The sequence below is a fragment of the Protopterus annectens genome, chromosome 7.part0 (assembly GCF_019279795.1).
Source record: "Protopterus annectens isolate FY-2018-M chromosome 7.part0, PAN1.0, whole genome shotgun sequence".
In the NCBI taxonomy this organism is placed as follows: domain Eukaryota; kingdom Metazoa; phylum Chordata; order Ceratodontiformes; family Protopteridae; genus Protopterus; species Protopterus annectens.
Genome location: NC_056739.1, coordinates 1,106,321,898 through 1,106,344,626, shown reverse-complemented (window position 1 = coordinate 1,106,344,626; position 22,729 = coordinate 1,106,321,898).

Below are 22,729 nucleotides of genomic sequence, written 5' to 3'. Positions count from 1 at the left end.
AAACTCATTTCCAAAATTGCTATGCCTTAGCTTTTAACTCACTTCCCACTTAAGGTCGTTGCTGTAGCATTTAAACAAAATTATATAGCATGACTCACTAGTTCCTTTAATTAGATGCAGAAGCATGCCCTAAAATGTCTGTTATCAAATAAGTCTTTACTATTTTATATATATATATATATATATAATATGAAAATAACTCAAATTCGTTTTTCTTAAATACATATGATTTGCTAACAAGAATGTATATACAGGAGGACGTCAGCAATAAATATAGTATCAGTGGTGCAACAGGTAGTAAACTCACCTTTGGTACTCAATAAACAAAAGGCTGTGGGTTCTAGTCCTACTCTGGTCTGGGTGATTAAATTGATGACACTTCAGGGCATAACTGGAGTGGAAGGGCACTCCTAAGTGTATTATACTTTAGATGAGATGTTAAGCCAAGGTCCCAACTGCTTGAGCTTTTAGTAGCTCATGTGAATGTAAAAGATCCCTCGCAACCTATATAAAAGAGTATGGAAAGTTCCCTGAGGCCCTTGCCAAATTTCCCCTTGTTGTGGAAATACTACCTCAAGCCACCCTGCAAACAGACCACTAGCCTAACTTGGTCAACGAGAGATAAATAAATAAGCTTTTTCTGCAATTTTAGAGTGCAGGCACTGTTACTAAGTTTGCCAGTCTTCTAAATATTTTTATGTGGAATGACTAACTAAATGTCAGTTACAGAATTCTCTTTCCATAGTTAAAAAATAAATTTGTATTTTTAATTTTGTAAGATATTATCAACAGCATAGAATTATTTCATTATTATCTTAGACCTTCTAACCCCCATACTATTAATGGGTAGAGGGATCTCCTAAATGCTTTATCCCATGCATGGGTCCCCTCAAAATATCTATTGTATAATCCCAGGTATTCTCATTAGGGGTAATATATAATTATCAACCATGGGATGGGTATATACACACATATACATATGTTTGTACATATACGTGTACAGATCAACAAAAATGATGTGGTACTACAAACAAACTTTGAACAAGAGCTTCGGTATATGTTAGGGGACTGGAATGTAAAACTGAAGCCACATGGGATAAGACTGAGTACAGACAAGATTGTGATCATGGCAGGAAATGGTGATATCAGAAGACGAAAACTGAGACAGAATGGAAAATAATGTTAACAGCTTTACATATCAGGGAGAAAAGGGAAAAGGGAAGTCTGAATGATGGGGTCACGGCTAGAAGTAGAGGGGCTGCAGCCAAGTGGCACAGAGTTTCAGGGCTGCTATGTGACAGAAGTATACCACAGAAGCTGAAAAGGGAAAATGGATAAAACAGTGGGGTGACCACTGTTTCTGTATGGTACAGGAACCTGGGCAGCAAAGGCACAACAGATGAGGAAGCCTGATGTGATGGCAATGAAGTACCTGAGATGGGTGGCAAGATGCACATTATGGGACAGATAGAGAAATGCGGACATTAGAGCAGAAGCCAAACGGACCCCAGTTGCAGAGAAGGTCAAGAAGAACGGATTACAGTAGTTTGGTCACATGTGCAGGAATGCAGAAGACAATTTGGTAAAGAATATTTGGAACAGACAGAATGAAGGCAAGAGGAAATGAGGACATCCAACCAAGAAATGGATTATATAAGAGAAGACCTGTGACAGATGCTTGGAAGAGATAGAAAAGTGACTCTGTATGGAGAGGGTTGGTGACTATTGACAAGACACCCCAAACCCAAGCTGAAAAATAGGATAAAAGGGGGTTGATGAAGATCTTTAATGATAATGGTGATAATGAACATAAGGCTAACTATGCAGTAATTCAAGTTATATCTAAGCATGAAAACTGTATTAGATTGATGGAAGTCTAGCCAAATAACTCAGATGAATGTTATTGACAGCAGTTTACAATCTGCTGGAGTCATATCTTCTGTATATGTAGTTCACATCCCAGGTAATGTTTTTATGTTCTTCCTAAGCAGTGAAATGTATTGTTCAGTGCTTTTGATTTTCTTTAACTTTACCATAGTTGTGTTCTTTTTATTTTTATTCTATGCTTTCTCTACTTTACTAAACTTGTAAAACACTACATCACAACCTTTCTTCTAACTTTACTATTACAGATTAAATAGAATGGTACGCAATCATGAAATGAAATCAGCTAGAGCACTGGAATGTTTTGGGGAAGATATTTATAGATACATAAAATAAGGCAATTACAGACTTCAGGGTGAAATGATATATACTACAAATGGGCACAGAAAAAATGATTCTTTAAAAGAAGTTCCAGCTTATATAGGAACTTTAAGACTGAGCCAAAGACTGCCAGCACAATTTAGTGATTAGACGGGAATTACTTACGTTTTACTTGGTAAAGTGCATATGCTGCCATTTAAAATAGGAAAGAAGAGGGCACTTTGTGGAACAAAATCTGATGCCAAATGTCTGGTTTTGTTTAATATACTTTTGGGCTCAAAGAAATGATTTACATGGCATAAGACACTTAAACATAAAGTAGGGGGGTACTTAAAACAGAAAGCTTTCATTCAAAAGGAGCATGTTGGGCAATGTTACAGTAAAATGAAGAATCCTGCCTAGCACCAGGAATATGCATATGATTTAATGGATGAAACAGATTGCAATATATAGTGCGGTCGAATCTAAGATGGCAGTATGACCTAGAAGTCAATGTAAAATAATATAATTTGTAATTTACACAATAAACTTCAGCCTGACATATAGAACCTTTAATTATATATTGTCAGACAATGAGTGAGTCACTTAATGGAGCTTTGCTGGCTGTCACCCCAGTGACAAGGATTTTTGTCTGTTTAACTTTTTCTGATTATTAAATAATTTAAATACAAGGACAGAGTGGTTTTTCATCCTTTAACATTTCAGTTCACAAGCTCAGATGATTTACTAAGAGCATCTATATGACAGTCATAAGATGTATTTTCACACTAGATGAGCCATTTAAATCTTGTAGAAGAGTAGATTATTGCTTGTTACATTTGAAATATCTGCCGGATTTGGTGAAAAGCAGTGACATATATTCTACTTGTTTTCTAGAAAAAAAAACATAACCATAATAGAATATTTTAAGCTCTGCAAGAAGAGACTCTAGCTTGGCCCCAAACCTTAAATGAGTTGAGCTAGTAGGAAATACTTTATGATAATTGACACTTGAAAGTTGGGGCATCACCTAACAGCTTCAGGGAGTGCATAGTTTATCATAATATGACAAAAAGTTAGCAGTCAACAACTTCAAGTTAACAACTAACATAAGGGCTATTTAAAGTATTTTGGGTTAAATGGAGGCTTGTAATTTATGGTTATTATGAATATGAATGATTATCCATTCTGTCAACAGCTGACAAGAGGCATTTATGGCTGTTAATGAAGACAAACAGCTTAATGTGCCTACAGTGAATGAGATTGAATGCATACACTCAAAGAGGCAGCAGACTAAATATATAAATTGTTTTGCTTTACTTGAACTGTTAGTCATCTTTAAAAACCATGTAGTTAAAATACTGGAATATTATGACAACAGAAAAGTAATGTTGAAGACATTGGTATAACAATTGGTATTGTGTAAAACCTAGAGTTTTACTTCATCTTCTAATTTGCAGGATATTATTTTACAAAAATAACGTACTCATAAATCATAACCACTTACTTTTTCACTTCAACAGGGATCATGGCGTAAGAGAAACATGTACTCTGTTATGTGAGCTAATGGACAGCTATATGTTTAAAATGTAAGCAAAACTGATTTATTATGACAGTGTTAGATTCAAAGGAATACTTGTGCTGACCAATGTTCATATTAAATACTAACAGGAACATCAAAAGTCTTAGAGCATTGACATGTTAGCGTTTAAGTGTAACAGAGAAAACATTTAAGAAATGTATAAATCATATGCTGTACTGTTGAGTGTTGCTTACAAATCAAGCACAAAAAGTACACGACGAACTTTAGAAATTGTTCTCAGAGAAAGCAAGACAGTTTTTCAAAATCCTAAGGGATCATATGCAGTACACGTACCCAACATACTCTATTAATTTCTGTAACGAAAAGCTTTTCTAATTTCTTACAGGAAGACTGCACGTTTTTCCCTACTCTTTTAACCACTACACAAACTGAATACCATTTTTTTCCAATAATAGAGACAGTTCTATACCTGTTTAAGTTAGAGGGTATTCTTATATTTTTCGTAACTGTTTTTCTGCTGGTAGTTTTGATGCAATTTTACTCCCTTATCCATTCTGGTTGCTGTTCATTTAAGTTAGAGGGCAGTTAAGCAAGTCTGTTTAAGTTACAGGACCCCCCCTTCCTTGTAGTTGTTTAAAAAAAATAAGTTGTTTCTCCTTCCTTAGCTTCTTGAGCTGTTTGTTTTATTTTGTTGTTAGCAAGAATGTCTCAAGAAGAAATTAACCCATAGGATTTAAGAAGTGTGAGAAGTTAATTACGAAAATAAAATTGCCAAAGATTCAAAGGCACCCACAAGGCATTCTGTAACTATGTCAAGAATCTAAATGGCAATGCTCAGATCTGCTCTGAGCTACAACAGAATGGCATTAAATATACTGATCCCAAGGATATTGCCATTATCCTGGCAGATCAATTCAGTGCCAACTTTAACCCCCTCTCACTCCCTAAACGGCCCTTCTCAAAACTGGAAGATTGCAAAATTCTGGTAATAACGGCCACACAGGTAAAAAACACACTCTCCAAAGCCAAAAATACAGCATCCATGGAACCAAATGACATCCCGGGGCTGTGTATTACATGAACTACAAAATGAACTGGCACTTCACCTAAGTGTCATGTTTAATCAAAGCCTCACCTCAGCTTTCATGCCCACTGAGTGGCGCACAGCTACAGTTATCCCACTCCACAAGGGGGGGATCCACCTTGGATCCCGGGAACAACCGCCCCATCAGTCTGACGAGGCTGATCTGTAAGGCCATGGAACATATTATCATGGAACTTATAAACAAAGACATTGGCAACCTTCAAACACTGGACCCCACCCAGTTTGGGTACAGGAAGGGCCGATCTTGTCTCCTGAACCTCATTGACTTCTTCAAATCAGTCTCCATAGCCATGGACAAGGGTAAGGCGGTCCACACAGCCTAGCTGGACCTCGCCAAGTCCTTTGACACCATCCCCCACTCTGGAATCATAGATAGACTTACTAAGCTGGGCATTAATCCGTACATCACTCAATGGGTTACCAACTGGCTTACTGACAGAACCCACACTGTAAAAGTAGCCGACTCCAAATCCAGCTCCAGACAAGTGACAAGTAGAGTACCTTAGGGTTCAGTCCTGGGACCGCTCTTGTTTGGCATCTACTTCTCTGAAGTACAGGCCAACACTAAGGGACTCTGGCTAACAAAGTTCACAGATGACTGCAAACTGGGAGCCATTACTGAATCCTCAAATGATGTGGGTACTCTAAAAAAGAGCCTTACAGAAACAGATGCTTGGTCCCAGAGCCATGGGCTCAAGCTCAATGCCAAGAAATGCATAGTTATCCCCGCTGGGAAAAACATGTACCTGTGAATTACCACATAGGTGGCAGTACACTAAACACCGAAAGTGTTATAAGAGACTTAGGAATACAGGTGGACAGTGGTCTCACCTTCGATAACCACATCACCACAACAGTCAGAAAATCCTTCTATGTGGCACACCTCATCACTAAGGGCTTTTCATCCAAGAAAAAGGAGGTCATTGCCCACTGTACTCATCCCTCATTAGACTCATTATAGAATACAATGCCCCGTTTGGTATGTACCTCTGAAGACATCTGCAACAACTGGAAAGGCCACAGAAATACCTCACTAAAAGAATCACAGGCCTAAAGCAGATGCCCTACGATGACCGCCTTAAAACCTCCAGCTATACTCTGTCGCACATCATCTACTCAGAGACAATCTCTGCTTAACATACAAGGCCATGTCAAACCCAGAGCTGTTGAACATGCTACACTTAAAGAAATCCCAATCCCTCAGAGCCACATGCTCCAGGGATCTAAACCTTGTCATCACAATAAATAAAACATGCTGGAGGGATCGGTTCTTGACCCAGAAACTCCCAGACTCTGGAATAGACTGCCCATACATGTCAAGAAAAGCACCTCTTTGGCCCTCTTCAAAAGGAACCTTGACGATTGGATGGGAGAAAGGAAATTCACCCTGGGGATCATGTCAGTCGCCCTGCTAGACAGTGGTCCAGGGAAGTAAATAGTGTGTAAATTGTATAGGTCCTAGGGCAGATAGCCTAGTACCAACTTATGAACCTATGAACCTATGTAGCAAAAAGATGTTCCTCAGTGATTCTCACACTTTTTGTGTATAATATTTGGGGCCTCTTCATTTGCAAGAGTCCTGTTCCATATGTCATGCCTTTAATCAGAGACCCCTCATGGAAGAGAAAAATAAATTGATTTTGAAGGGGTTATTAAAATCCCCATTCTCTGAGGCTATTTCCATTGATCCCTCCTCTCCAAAATCAGACAAGTCAGAGAGAGTGGGAAAATGGCCTTCTTCGGCTCCAAGATATTCATTGGAGCTGAGAGCAAAACTACCTAAAGAGTCCACTCTGATATCACCCACTGAGCAGGCATCAACCTCTGGAGCAGAGACTTTTTTGGAGCACACAGAGTCTTCGGCTCCAAAAACTTCCACTGACCCTTCGGTTCCAAAAAAAACATTGCCTGACAAGTACCATTATCAAAGCCAATCTCCATCCTTGGAGCCAATTCCATCTCAGCTACCTTCACCTTTCTTAGCTAGATCCAGATCTTCAACATTACTAACTAGGTCACCTAGGAGCCTTTCAGATGAACATGTGGATTGGGTGGGGCAGAGGCTTCTCAAGATACCTGCCTTGGCCAAGCTCCTTTTGGATCCAAGCCCTAAGGAGTCAGATCAGCCTCATCCTCCCCTTTGGTGCTTGTTCCTCCTCCAATCAGGCCTTCAGTTTCAGAGCCAGAAGACTCCACTATCCAGCTGGTGTCTGTATTGGTTCCAGAGCATGTTGACTCCTCAGATCCGGTGTCTGCCCTGAGCGTCTCCATCCAGTCGGAACAAGAGACTTCTGGGAGATGACACTCACTGGTCCGGTCCTCGGAGCTGGCTCAGATCTCCTCGGATCTAACCCTGTCTTTTGGGGCCTTGGCAGTGATGGGTTTGGCTTCCACCTCACCTTTGGAGCTTCTGTCTCCTGTCCAAGGGCTATTTCAGCCCCAACATCTGTGTTGTCAGGTCTAGCGAGTTTGCAGAGCAGGGACAGTCTGCTTTCAAAATTATGAGTAGGGGGGTGATGATTGCTCCTCAGTCCCAGGCACAGTCCCCTTCGGAGATTCCTCCCTCATCGATGCAGGTGTCTTTACCTCATCACCACTATCAAACAGGACCATAGGGTTCCAAGGCCTCAGCATGTTCCCCAGGGAACTCCCCCCTCTTTCAAAACTTCCCCAGAGTATCCCACTCAGGAAGTCCCTTGGAACAGATCATGCAAGAGGAAACACTTGGACTCACTGAGGAGTCAATCACTTCAGATACTGACTTTGATAATGCGGAAGGGTTTCCATAGTTGTCTTCTGAGAACATCTCCTTTGGAGACATCCTAGAAATTTTAAAGCAAAGAGGCAATGGCAGTCCTTCTCCCCTCGGCTGAGAAGTCAGTATACCTGAAGGCCTTCGGATATTGCCCTTCAACCCCATGGGTGATACTGCCTTCCTATGAGCTTATTCAGTTAATCTCTTGGAAGGCTTGGGAGACAACCCAGAATCCATAGAACCCACTCCTGGGAGGCCAAATAAGTACATTAAAGCACCCAAAGACCAAGCCTTTTTCACTAATTCACTAAGGGTGTAGCAGTGGATGCCATGGTCATGGCGGCTGCCACGAAAAAGGAACTTTCCAAGACCAGTTCCTCTATCTCTCCTCCTAAAATGGATTCCAGGATCATGGATAGATATGAGAAGCATGTCTTCTCATCAATGGCTTTAACACTATGATCACTGAGCTATCTTACTCATTTCACCAGACTTCAGAGGGATCTGCTGAAAGAACTGTCAGACTCCCTCCAAGGAGCTGTAGCTGATGTAGTGGCAGATAAGATTGATGCACAGCTCGCTACCCTCAGTTCTGTAGTCAACTCATCTATGAAACTCATTTTGTATGTTGTAGATGGAGCGAGTAGGGTGGTGGGTTCAGGCATCTCAATTAGGAGACAGGCCCAGATGCACCTCTGTGATTTCATATAGTCCTTTAAGTCTTCCTTTATTAATGCTCCCTTCGATGGCTCATCTCTCTTTGGGCCCAAGGTTAAGGAAATGCTAATCTAGTGTGAGCAGGAGGGTGAGACTTTGCCCGCCATTGGAGTAGGTTTTTCCATACCCACCAGACTGTTTCCAAAGTGTCAGAGGGGTAGTGGGACGATGTGGTTCAGGAAGTCTCAAAGGTCTTACCAGGACACCCAGGGTGATAGTTTCTCCCGGGGCAGAGGGGGAAAAATAATGGAAGATCAGCGCCTGCTGCAGAGGAGGCCTGCAGAACCAGGGCTCTAGAGAATCTTTCTTTGGCAGACCTTTTCGGTGCTCCTGAAGGAGTGCCCAACTGCTCACCTCTAGAGGTGGTCAGGGGAAGACTGTCACTGCACCTAGAAACCTGGCAGAAGATAACCAATGACAAGTGGGTGCAGAACATAATATCCAGGGGTTGCATCCTTCCCTTATCTCTTCCTGGTCCCAAAAACAAATATTTCCCAGTCAAAGGGAATAAGCAATGTTAGAAATACAAAAGTTGTTAAGAAAAACAGTCATCCAAGAAGTCCCCGCAGACCAGAGAGGATCCGGAACTTACTCAAGATTCTTTTTAGTTCCAAAGAAAACAGAGGATTGGAGACCCATTTTAGATCTCAGCAATCTCAACAAATCGGTGAAACAAACCAAGTTGCGGATGGTGACACTACAGACGATACTTCCATTCCTGGAAAAAACATATGGATGTGCTCTACAGACCTTCAGGATGTGTACTACCATATTCCAATGGAAAGATGATTCAGAAGGTTTTTGCACTTCTGACTAGGAGTCAGTCACTTCCAGTTTTCAGCTCTGTCCTTTGGTATCACTACAGTCCCCAGAGTGTTCACCAAATGCATGGCACTAGTGGTGGCTCACCTGAGATGCCATGGATTCCAGGTGTTTCCCTATCTGGACGACTGCCTCATAGCCACCCCACCAAGCATCTTCTGCTACAAGCCAGGGACTATACACTTCAGCTTTGCTCCTCCCTATGCATTACTGTAAATTACAACAAATCTGCTCTAGAGCCATCACAAAATTGAGTGTTTATAGGAGCAGAGATAGTTACAACCACACCAATAGCAAGACGACCTCTCTTCATCTTCATGTCAAGCTATTAATCAGAAAAACTCGACCCACTACAAAACAAGTGTTACAGGTTCTGGGGAAGATGGCAGCATCTATCATACTTATTCCTCTAGCTTGCCTGCTTATGAGAATTCTTCAGTGGTTACTTTCCACACAATGGGCAATCCTAGAATTACCAGTGTCGCACAAAATTCTCATAACCAATTCTTGCAAGAAGGATCTTGAGTGGTGGATTCACCCTCCTTCTGTATCTCAAGGGCGTCCCTTTACCCCCCTCAACCTCAAGCCACAGTGACCACGGATGCTACCCAGATAGAGTGAGGGGGTGCATTATCTAGGGAAAAATATTCCAAGGCACCTGGCAAAAACACAAGGCTCACTTGTACATAAACATCCTAGAGATGAGGGCAGTGTTTTTGGCACCGCAGGCATTTCAGGACACTCTCCCTCTAGGAATGATAGCAATTCAGTCAGACAATGTGTTTGTAGTCTGGTACATAAATAAACAAGGGGAAACCAGATCTTATCCCCTTTGTCAAGAAGGTCTGAGGGTTTGGCAATGGGCAACATCCTCCAGCCTCTTTCTAATTGCAACTCACATCCCAGGGAGATCCAACGTGATTACAGACAAATTGAGCAGGGCCATATTATGGCCTCACTAGTGATCCCTCTATCAGAAAGTAATGGAAGAGATTTTCCAAAAATGGGGCCAGCCTTGCTGAGACCTTTTTGCTTCACCCACCAATACCAAATGCAGCAACTACTTTGCCCTAATCCCTCCTGTGAGGGAGTCACCAAAGGATGCACTTGTTCATGTTTGGCCTCTGGGACTTCTATATACTTTCCCTCCAATTCCTTTGATTCCCAAATTGTTACAGAAAGCAAGTCTGTTGGAGACCATGATAGCCCTGATTGCACCTTATTGGCCTTGTCAAATCTGGTATCCCTTTCTACAGCCTCATCTTCTTGACAAACCATGGATTCTGGACCCGGCTCCAGATCTACTGAAGCATCCATCGAGAATGGCACATCCCAAACTTCAGAACCTCAAGTTGACAGCTTGGCTGCTCCAGTTCCCTTGATTGCCAGGTTTCCACATCTGTCCTCTCCAGTAAAACATATTCTATTGTCCTCCCATAAAACCTCTATGCATAAGCTACAGAAGAGTAAATTGAATAAGTTCATAATTTGGGCAACTGATAATCAGGTAGATCCATTTTCTGCACCTATACATTCTATACTAGAATTTCTAACCAAACTTTTTCATGAAGGTGTGGCTGCTTCTACTATTAGAGTCCAACTAGCAACAATTTCCAATTTCCATGTGGAAGAGAATAGCTCTGCTGTTATGTCACATAGGTTCTCTAAGGCCTTTCTGAAAGGGATAACTATGATTATACCCCCATACAAGGATCCAGCTCCTCCCTGGGATATAAAAATCATATTAACAAATATCACTTGTTCCTCCCTTGAACCTTCAGCCACATGTGATCTAAAAGTTTTTGTCTTAGAAAACATTCTTTCTAGTGGCCATTACCTCAGCCAGAAGAGCCTCGGAGTTACAGACCTTGTCTTCCTATCCTCCTTACCTCATCCTTCATAAGGATAGAGTTTCCTTACACACTAATCCTTCATTTCTGCCAAAGGTTGTGTTGGAAAGTAACCTAAATCCATCAACTGAGCTGCCAGTGTTCTTCCCTAATTTCCAAAACAGAGGTGAATGCTGTCTGCATCTTCTAGATGAACATAGGCAATTACGTTTTTACTTGCACAGAGCTTCAAGTTTCAGGAAATCGGACCAACTTTTTATATCTTACTCTGAAACTAAGAAAGGTCAACCAGTCTCTTATCTAGATGGCTCATTCTATGTAGATCCTACATCTACAGTTCTAAAAACAGGCCCCTTCCTTTTCAAGTCAAGGTGCATTCCACAAGATCAGTAGCTATATCTGCAGCTTTTCAAACAAGGTTAGCCTGGGACGATATCTGTGCTGCAGCTACATGGACAAAACCTCATACTTTTATTACTCATTACAAACTGGATTTGGCCTACATGAATAGAGCTTCATTTGGTTTCATGCTTCTGAAGAATATTTTCCCATGAGCCACCCAGGAATTCGGTTGCACGGGACGCGGTCCCTTCAGTGAGAATAAAGGCAAGATTAACAGCAACACATAAAGACGTAATGTACTCACCATAATGTTCCATGTGTGTTGTCCATCTTGACCTTTATTCTCACAACCGACCCTCAATACCCCCTTCTAGAACTCCTTGGACACCTAGTGGACAGTGGATTCATGGATTCCCATAGCCTCAGAGATACTGACTTTGACTTCTAATGGACCATATTTACTGTATAGGTTGTTTTCCTTCCTGAGGGGGCAAACAAGATCTGAGGAAGTTGGGGAACTGCATTATGGGTAGAGAAGGAGGCCCACGAGCTTTGTTGAAGACTTTGAGATATTAGAAAGGCTGAGACAGATATGATACATCAGATCTGAATCCCATCAGTGAGAATAAAGGTTGAGATGGACCACACACATGGAACTTTATGGTGAGTACATAACTTCTTTTTAGTAGAAAATATATGGTGATATCAATTTTTCTTGCCCTTTGCAACATCCATGTATTTAGTTAGTTAGTTAGTTAGTTAGTTAGTTAGTTAGTTAGTTAGTTAGTTAGTTAGTTAGTTCGTTCATTTACAGTTTGATAACCAGTTGGATGAGCTGATCCAGAGACCCTTTGCAGTCATGGCCTACGTACAAAATGTACAAAAGAATCAGAGCAATGCAGCACAAATAGCAATAATGCAAGTAGCGTATAACTGTATATTGCAGTCAACCCAATATTTTGAATGTTTACAGAGGATACTTAACAGTACATGCAATATATACAAGTATGACAATTTATACAGTGAAATGAAATACAAAGTTATTTGTTTTATCAAGGAACAGCTGAAAGGTAGAATGAATTACTGTCTTCTTTTAACCATTATCACAAAAGCAAGTTTACTTGGCATCCTGGAATAGGAATTCCTTAAGTGTTTTCTTGAAGGACTCTGAGGTTTTTTATTGTTCACATCAGCTCAAAGGCTTATGTGTTAGAGAAGTGTAACCATATGTTTATGTGTTGGATTACAGTGCATGCATAGGTCAAGACACTTATTACACAAGGAGTAGAGTTCTCCATCATAGTCACTGATGTTTAACACATCCAGTCCTCTAGTTGCCAGTGATGTGGCTTTGGCAGATATCCAGTAGCATTAATATGAATGCTCCTAAAGGTGAAAGTTCACTTTGATGTTTAAGTTGAATTGGCAACATTCAGCATGTTAATTTAATTGCTGGCATTTAAACTTAATTGTAACATATTTTCAAATAATAAAAAGAAAAAAAAATAACAGTAGTGCCTACAAAGCCATCAGTGATTCCTACAGTGAAAACAATGACTTTGAGTGCTTCTATAGTTTATGTTGGTAGACCACTATCTTCAGTTTCAAGAACATTGTTAAGCATGGTTATGCTCACAACAGAAAATGTGGAGTGATTTAAAGTAGAGTAGGTTGTGACATAGGTATCTGGATACCAATCCATTATTATTTTTTCATTACTAGAGGAAATGTGATATTACTTTTCCACACTGTAGTGTTGTCCATTACGCTTTTACATTCCTGCAAGAATGCTGCCTGTCATGTCAGTCATCTTATGAAATACACAGAAAAAGCAGATATGACATAAGTTCTTTGAGGTCTATATTCAAACAGATTTATCATGAACTCCTGGGTACCACCTGATATGTTAATCAATGTAGATAGTTTAACCCAAAAGAAAAAAAAAACAGCAGACTGGATAAATGGTTCACGCAACAATAAAGTGTATAAACCAAATGCAAAAAGTAAAAATGTGAACCAAACCACGGTAAAAACTGGCAGCATAAATCAAATACCAAGAAATAAATGTTCAAGTTTTATTCTGTGAGCACTTTTGCAGTGTTAGATACTGCTTCATCAGACAATGACACAAACATCTATCTGACATTTAAATTAAAACCAGCCAATGAAAAAGCACATCCAACAAAATATACAGCCAATAATAATTCAACATAATATCCTACATATACAATACTCCAGATAAAACTTAGTAAAGGGCATCAAATACTATAGTATAATGAATGAAAAAATAAAAAATAAAAAACATGCCATAAAATTATCTCTGATTAGACTTAGCTTTTAAAACAAGTTTTATAGATACCTTATCATTCACCCTCCTGCCTTTATTAGCTCTCATTCTAATAATACAAATAATTTCAGAGGTTTCTGTCACATTCCTAATATCACCACCACGTTCATTAGGTAAAATCATTTATATCGCTAAAAGCTTAAAACTATATGAGGGGCCTTGGTGCCTAACATGTTTTGCAAGTGCATTAGTGCATATTCCATTATTATTATATATGTGTTCTCTAATCATATCACAAAATCTCCTATTGGTCTTAACTATATGGAAAGCCAAACATTCTACGCAATAGGCTATGTACACTATATGACATGTATCACATGTAGCGGTTACTTTAAATATCAGCTCTGGGTGTTGAAATATATTCAAAGGGTCTATATATCTTACAATAATTGCATCTGTTACACGGGTAAGTACCTAATGCCTTCTGTGGTTCTATGCATCTATCGCTCATCTTTGGATAACATAACATTCTTTTTAATGATTTGTTATTTTTAAGTACAAAATTGGGTCTATCACCAGCTACTAATCTGACCTCTGTGTCAGTTAACAAAATCTGCCAGTGTTTACTCATTATTTCCTTAATTTTTGTAATATTACTCAAATATACCAATGGCATTCTTATCACAGGGGTCTGAGTTTGGGAGATGGATCTATCCCATGGACCTTCAAAAAACTATGGTTTCCCCTCAAGTGTTCTTACTTCAGATATTCTATTTAAAATATTATCAACTTCTTTAAAGTCATATCCTCGTGTAACAAAGCTTTCCTTCAATGAAATCCATCCATTCAGAAATCGTTCTTCACTAGCATTTAGTATACAGGCTCTTAAACCTTGACTCTTAATGACATTCTTCAATATATGAGCGCGATGCATGCTCTGCTGGTGTAGAAGAGAATTCCTGTGGCATGTCTTCCTAAAAATCATAGTGTTCAACTTGACATTTTTGTTTTTTTAAAATACTTACATCTAAAAAATCTATATGATTTTAAGAACTGCTCATACTAAATTTTAAAAACAAGGTAGTACTATTTAGATATTCATGAAAAAGTACAAGTTCATCATTACTCCCCTCCCATATCATAAACGAATCATCTACAATTCTTCAATAGAACACAATTTTATCCTTATATGTACTGTTAAGATTGGGTTCTTCCTCCCATAGAGCCATACCGGTGTTGGCATAGCTATTGGCACTAGAAGTACCCATAGATACGCCATCCCTCTGTAAACACAGCACATGGGTGAACATAAAAACATTCATTTCAAGTACCATTTCCATAAATAAACATAGTAAATCTATAAACTTTACATCATAAGAACTATGCTGATTCAAATATTCCTTTAACACCTCTACACCCACAGCATTGGGTATCAAAGTAAATAAAGATTTGACATCAAATGTAACTAAAATACAATTAACAATGTCAATTCGCTCACTTATAAATTTATATAAACATTTAAAAAATGTTTAGTATCTTTCAAAATAACAGTGTTCTTATCCAAGATCGGTCTTAGATGCTTCTCAACAAATATTGATATGGATTCAGTGCACCAATTCCTGCCTGCAACAGTAGGCCTGAATGGTGGACATAATGAATCCTTATGGATTTTTGCAAGGCCCTGTATAATTGGTGTTAAAGGTTCACTTATAATTAAATAATTATAAAGTTCTAAATTAATATGCCTACTTAATAGACAGCCCATTAGTGTACTATGTATCCTATTCACCATTCTATCAGCACAATCCTTCATTACCTTTTCATAAGTTATTGAGTCATTTAATAGCTATTCCACTGAGTGAAAATAAAAATCATGAACCATAACAACTATAGGCCCACCTTTGTCCATGGGCCTTATAAGGATCATTCTGTATAGTGACCAAAGTCTTTTTTTCAGCTTTACTTAATTTATTAAACATTTTTCCACATCTCTTTTTATTAAATATACTCAAAATTTCATTCTGACAAATCCTCTCATATGCTTCAAGAATGGGATGATTCAAAGGGATATATGTTCTAGGTTTACAAAAAAGTGTGGTATTAACCTGTTGAACATTTTTAAATTGTATTTTGAGCATAACATTACACACAAACTGCTTTAAATCCACTACAGTATCAATTATTTCAGCCTTACTAGATGGTTTAAAGCTCAAACCTTTTTTGAGTAATAATGTCTCACCTTCTGTTAGAATTCTAGATGAAATATTCCATATTAAGGGTTGGATGTCTGAGTCCACATTCTGTTTATAGTTCTGCTGTTGCCTGGTTCTGGTGTCATTTTCCTTTTCTTTCTCCCTCGACTTCTCGAACAGGAGCCTGGACACGTGATATTTATGGGTAAGGAAAAAGAGTGCCGCTTATCTATAAAATTAGATTATGGCTTGGTTGTGGTTAATGGATCAGAACATTCTCATTGTTGAGCCTTCTCAGGCTCATTTGTGGGGGATATTGATTTTTTTTCATGGCCCTAGAGCCATTGGTTTTCCCATAGCAATTCTTATTAATTGAAGTTGAGTTCCGCTGGTAACAGATGTTGTTGAGCCTTTACATGCGTCATCCTCAGGGGAACACACTTCAGAGCTGACCATCCTCATTGCTGGATCATCTAAATGCCATTTGGCTGTGTTTGGCCAAGTAAATACATGCCCTGCAGAAAAATCAGCCTTATCCACCTCGATCTTCCATTGTTTCTGCTGTAGGAGTCTCAGTTCAAATATAATCGCTGTATCAAGTATTTTATCAAGTTTGTCATCAATAATGTTTGCCAGAAAAGTATTATATAATTCATTTTGTGTCATGAAAATTATTTGAATTAATTTATCTTCCTCAGGTTTAAAAAAATTGATTAGCAACCTCAAATAGTTAAAACATAACTCGAGGTTGAGTTGTTGCCATTTAACTAGAAGCAATTCATATTTCTTCACATATGTGGGCATTTTTAAGATCCTCAGTCCTCAGGGAAACATTTGTAGTTTAAGACGGGCTTTGAGATGATATTGTTGCATCTGTAGCATTTTTAACTTAAACTAGTCATTCTCTAGCTTGTGCAACCCTCTATACAGTTTTTCCAGATTACCTTCGGTCACTGAGATGGTTTCAAAAGGCTGTTGATTGTGAAAAAGAAGTAATGGATTCTCATTATTCCTCAAATAGATAGACTTATAAGTCCATTTTCCGTATTAGTTTTACTACCGCCAGGATTATAGTCCAACTCTAAGACATCAGGATCACCTAATGCCATGGTTCCAGTTCGCTCCAACTTACAGAAGTAACCCAAAAGAAAAAAGGCAGCAGACTGGATAAATGGTTCACACAACAATAAAGTGTATAAACCAAATGCAAATAGTATTACATATATACACATATATATATATATATATATATATACATATATATACATATATATATATATATATATATATATATATATATATATATATATATATATATATATATATACATATATATACAAAGAAATACACCAATGGCATTTTTATCACAAGTGTCTGAGTGTGGGAGATGGATCTATTCCATGGACCTTCAGAGAAGTATGGTTTCCCCTCAAGTGTTCTTACTTCAGATAGTCTGTCTAAAATATTAACAACTTATTTATGGTCATATCCTCATGTAACAAATCTTTCCTTCAATGAAATCAATTAATTCAGAAATCCTTCTTCACTAGCCTTTAGTATAGAGGCTCTTAAACCTTAACTCTTAATAACAGTCTTAAATATATGAGGGGGATGCATGCTCTTCCAGTGTAGAAGAGAATTCCTGTGGCATGGCTTCCTAAAAATTGCAGTGTTCAACTTGACATTCATGTCTTTTAAAGTACTTATATCTAAAAATGTATATGCTTGTAAGAACTGCTCATGCTAATTTTAAAAATGAGGTAGTACTGTTTAGATATCTATGAAAAAGTATAAGCTCATCATTACTCCCCTTCCATATCATAAACAAATCATCTACAAATTTTCAATAGAGCACAATTTTATCTTTATATGTACTGTTAAGAATTTGTTCTTCCTCCCATAGAGCCATAACAGTGCTGGTGTAGCTATCGGCACTAGATGTACCCATAGCTATGCCATTCTTCGGTAAATATAACACATGGGTGAACATAAAAGCATTAGTTTCAAGCACCATTTCCATAAATAAACATAGTAAAGCTATAAACTTCATATCATAAGAACTATGTTTTTTTCAAATATTCCTTTAACACCTGTACACCCACAGCATTGGGTATGACAGTAAATAAATATTGGACATCAAATGTAACTAAAATACAATTAACAATGTCACTTTGTTCACTTATAAATTCATATAAACATTTAAAAAATGTTTAGTATCTTTCAAAATAACTATGTTCTTATACAAGATCTGTCTTAGATGCTTCTCAAAAAATATTGATATGGATCCAGTGCACCAGTTCCTGCCTGCAACAATAAGCCTGAATGGTGGAAGTAATGAATCCTTATGGATTTTTGGAAGACCCTGTATAATTGGTGTTAAAGGTTCACTTATGATTAAATAATTATAAAGCTCTAAATTAAGGTGCCCATTTAATAGACGGCCCATTAGAGTACTATATATCCCATTCACCATTATATCAATATAATCCTTCGTTACCTTTTCATAAGTGTTTTGGTCATTTAATACCTATTCCATTGAGTGAAAATAAAAATCACAATCCACAACAACTATAGGCCCACCTTTGTCCGCAGGTCTTATGACAATAGAAGGATCATTCTGTAGAGAGGCCAAGGGCTCTCTTTCAGCTTTACTTAAATTGTTAAACATTTTTCCACATCTCTTTTCATTAAACATACTCAAACTTTTGTCCTCACAAATCCTCTCATACTCTTCAAGAATGGGATGATTCAAAGGAATATATTTACAAGATTTACAAAACATTGTGGTATTAACCAATTGAATATTTTTAATTGTATTTTGAGCATAACATTACACACAATCTCATTTAAATCCATTACAGCCTAACTAGATGGTATAAAGCTCAAAACATTTTTTGACAATAATGTCTCACATTCAGTTAGAATTCTAGATGAAATATTCCATATTAAGGACTGGATGCCTGAGTCCACATTCTTTTTATAGTCCTGTTGTTGCCTGGTTCTGGTGTCATTTTCCTTTTTGTTCTCCCTCGACTTCTCGAACAGAGCCTGAATGCCTGATATTTATGAGTAAGGGAAAAGAGTGTCGCTTATCCATGAAATTAGATTGTTGTTTGTTTATGGTTGCTGGACTGTACATATTAATTGTTGAGCCTTTTCAGGCTTTTTGTGGGGAATATTGACATTTTCTTTAGTGCCCCTAGAGCCATTGGTTTTCCCGTAGCAGTTCTTATTAATTGAGGTTGAGTTCTGCTGGTAACAGATGTTGTAGAGCCTTTACTCACGTCATCCTCAGGGGAATGCACTTTAGGGCCAACCATACTCTTTGCTGGATCAGCTAAATGCTGTTCAGCTGTTTTTGGCCACGTAAATACATGCTCATCGATCTTCCGTTGTTTCTGCTGTAGGAGTCTCCGTTCAAATATAATCAGTGTATCAAGTATTTTATTAAGTTTGTCATCAGTAATGTTTGCCAGAGAAGTATTATATAATTCATTTTGTGTCAAGGAAAGTGTTTGAATTCATTTATCTTCCTCAGGTTTAAAAAAATCGATCCACAGCCTCAAATAGTTAAAACGTAACTCGAGGTTGAGTTGTTGTCATTTAACTAGAAGTGGTTCATATTTTTCCCTATGTGAGAATTTTTAAGATCCTCAGCCCTCAGGAATTTATTTGCAGTTTAAGACAGGCTTTGAGATGATATCATTGCATCTGTAGCCTTTTTAACTTAAACAAGTCATTCTCTAGTTTGTGCAACTCTGCTTGTTACGTGTGCTCACACAGCAGTTCACAGAAGAAAACAATTGTGGAAATGACACCGTAGGAATTGCACAGATATATACACAGAATGTTTTATCAAAGTATTACAGTGAAATAATGTTGTATTTTCTAGCATATTCTGAAAACTTTTTTAAAGCTGTATGACATTTTCTGTCATGCTTGTAGCTATACACATTGAAGCCCTAATTAAAGTAATGCAGTACTTTCTCTGGTTTCAGTCTTTGTTACAATACATTGTAACATGTCTCTTTTTCATTGCAACTATTTTTACAAATCAGGCTGATTTACTTCCCATTTTGCTTTATTATTTAACTTCATTCTCCTCAGTTTTTTTTGAACTGTGCACAAGTCTCATAGAGAGAAAGTGAAATAGGATCTATATCACCATATCGAAAGACATGTTTGCCAAATGGGACTACCTGATAACACCGACACGCTAAAACACCAACAACGAAATAACCGACACGACAAAACCAAAAGAAACCGAAAGTTCAAAAACACAAAACTTCACATGCCCGACAAACCACAATCCTGACAATCAACAAAACAAATACCTTTCCCGAAAAACACACACACAACACAAGCACACCAAAAACCTTACAAACCTACACTAAACCTTACATACACAACTATCTATGCACTAACCTTAACCCAAACCCTAACCCTCAAGTCCGTCACTATTGCACACTTACCTTACCCACACCCTAACTCACTTAACCCGCCCCTAAACCTATAGTCCGTCACTATTGCACACTTACCTGACCCGCACCCTACCCTAACGTCTGTCACTATCACACACTTCCCTTACCCACACCCTGACCCTAATGTCCATCCCTATTGCACACTTACCTTAACATGTCGGTGTTCTCAGCATCGGGATTCTCCACTTTCGATCATCTCTATTGTCGATCGTCCGGTGTTGGTGTTCTCGTTGCCGGCGTTGTGGACTTTCGGCATTTTCAGGTAGACCCTGCCAAACACATCTTAATCGACACAGAAATATCGACCTGTTAAAAACCTGAACAGCCGAGTGAGAGAATTTTTTCCCAGGGGGAAAAAAAAATCACTCTGCCGTCATCGGGAATTTGTCCTTTTCCCCACTGTAGTGCGATCTCAGAGTTGGTATATTTAGTTGGGGGGCAAAGACCCCCCATGTTGTAGGGTTTGAAAATGTGTTTTTTTTTTTTTGTGCACAGCCGAACTATTTTTTTCCCCTGGAAAAAAATTCACTGACTCAGCCATTCGGGATTTTGGCAGGTTAATATTTCCATGTTGATTAAGACATGCTCAGTGAACATGTCTTTCAACATAGTAATATAGTCCCATGAAATAGAGAGAGAGGGAGAAAGAGGCATCTACTGAAAGAGAATATTTCCCATCAGTACAGGGCTGTAATGAACATACTTGCTGTGAACCTTTTTTGAACTATAAGGCTTTTGTTTTGGGAAGAGCTTGTATTTTTATGTTTTCATACAATAAAATACATTATTTGCCATGTTCTCTGTCTACAGCAAGTCAGGTTCTCTGAGAGTAATTTCCATGCTTCAAAATAGCTGAACTTTTGGATTAAAACTTTGTCACAGCAAGAGAGATTGAGACACAGTCATCTGATGTGTACTGGAAGTTTTTTTCCTGTTGGTTAAGTGCACCTATGTATTGGTCCATTTGCCAAGATGACAACTATAGAAGGATTACAACAAACCATCACTACTTCAGGCAAAGAGATGATGCGAGACCAGACTGATGGTTATACCATGATCAGTTCCACCACTAGAACAACTAACAAGTTAAAAACTAGAACTGTGCCTTGTCACCTTTGAATGGTACACTCACCAGAAGGGATGGGACTAACTGACTGGGCCAGGATCCTTCCAGTCAAGTGCATCAGAAAAGGTTCAAAGCCTTTATGGAAGAGAAAGGGGCTAAGTATCAGGAGTATGAAAAGGTCAAACATCATTACTTGCCTGAGCTGGTGTTACCTCAGAAACATAAATTCAAAAGTTTTATAACTGGACATTTTCTCATAACAAATTCTAAGATTGCAGTTATGTGCCATAATGTGTGTAGTTGTTTAAATAAAAAGTGTCAGCATACTAAAAAATAAAAAGTAAAATGGGAACAGTATTAGCCACTGACAAATGTAATAAATCTTAACTTACTGCTTTAGACAAGAGAGAGTATCAACTTGGCACTAAAGACAGTGAAAGTTTTGTATTAGGACAAAGATTGCTGCACAATGAAACTATGTATATAACTGAGCAGTGTAGACCTTTAATACAACATGTGCCAAATGTTGTTAACAAACAAAAAGTAGCAGCAACAGACACACAACTAAATCTAGGTCATTTGTCTCCCTGGACAATCCCTAAAACTGATGCCCCTCAACCCAAAGTTGAGAACTAGGAAAATAAAATGGTCATTCTTGAAGATGAGTTTCAAAATAAAGAAGATCCTACCTGAAATTGTGTGGAAAATCTCACTCTTTCTGAACTATACCAAATTGTTTTTGCAAGTTCCTTCTTACAGTTACCACACAATTTAGTGTGTGTGAGCTTGCATAAGCTCTTTGCTACATCACCTGCAGTATCTTAAATGAATGCCTGTACTTCCCTGAAGCCCCATTAGAAAAAGGACAGTAAAAAACACTAACAGCTTGTAGCCAGAGCAGACAGCTATTTTTTTGCCATCCAAGTAATGGCTCTGCACTGACATACTCATTTCAACGTAGAAAAAAGGTTAAATACATCTGTGCTAGTACTTTTGGAAACCTCTGAAATGCATGCTCTAAAGTACGCCTGTAGAGTGCAATAAATTACCTGCTATAATAGCTGTGTCTGCTTTCTGATACTGTGATACTTCAAGTTCATTAAGTCTAATGTCTTAATTGATCCAGACAGCACTGAAAGGACTACTTGATTCAGGCAGTATGGTCATGCTGATAAAGGGTTGGTATGTTTGTAAAATTTATTTCTACCAGGTCAGTATGTTAAAGTGGTATGTATTTATGCAAATAAGAATCAGTATCTCTTTTATTCAGCTAGAAATACAGACTGTATTTGGAAAGGTGGTTTACCCTGTTAGAGTAGTACTCAATTTAACATTTCACACAATAATGCAGAAAGATTTTTCACACTTTAAAGATTTGTAGATGT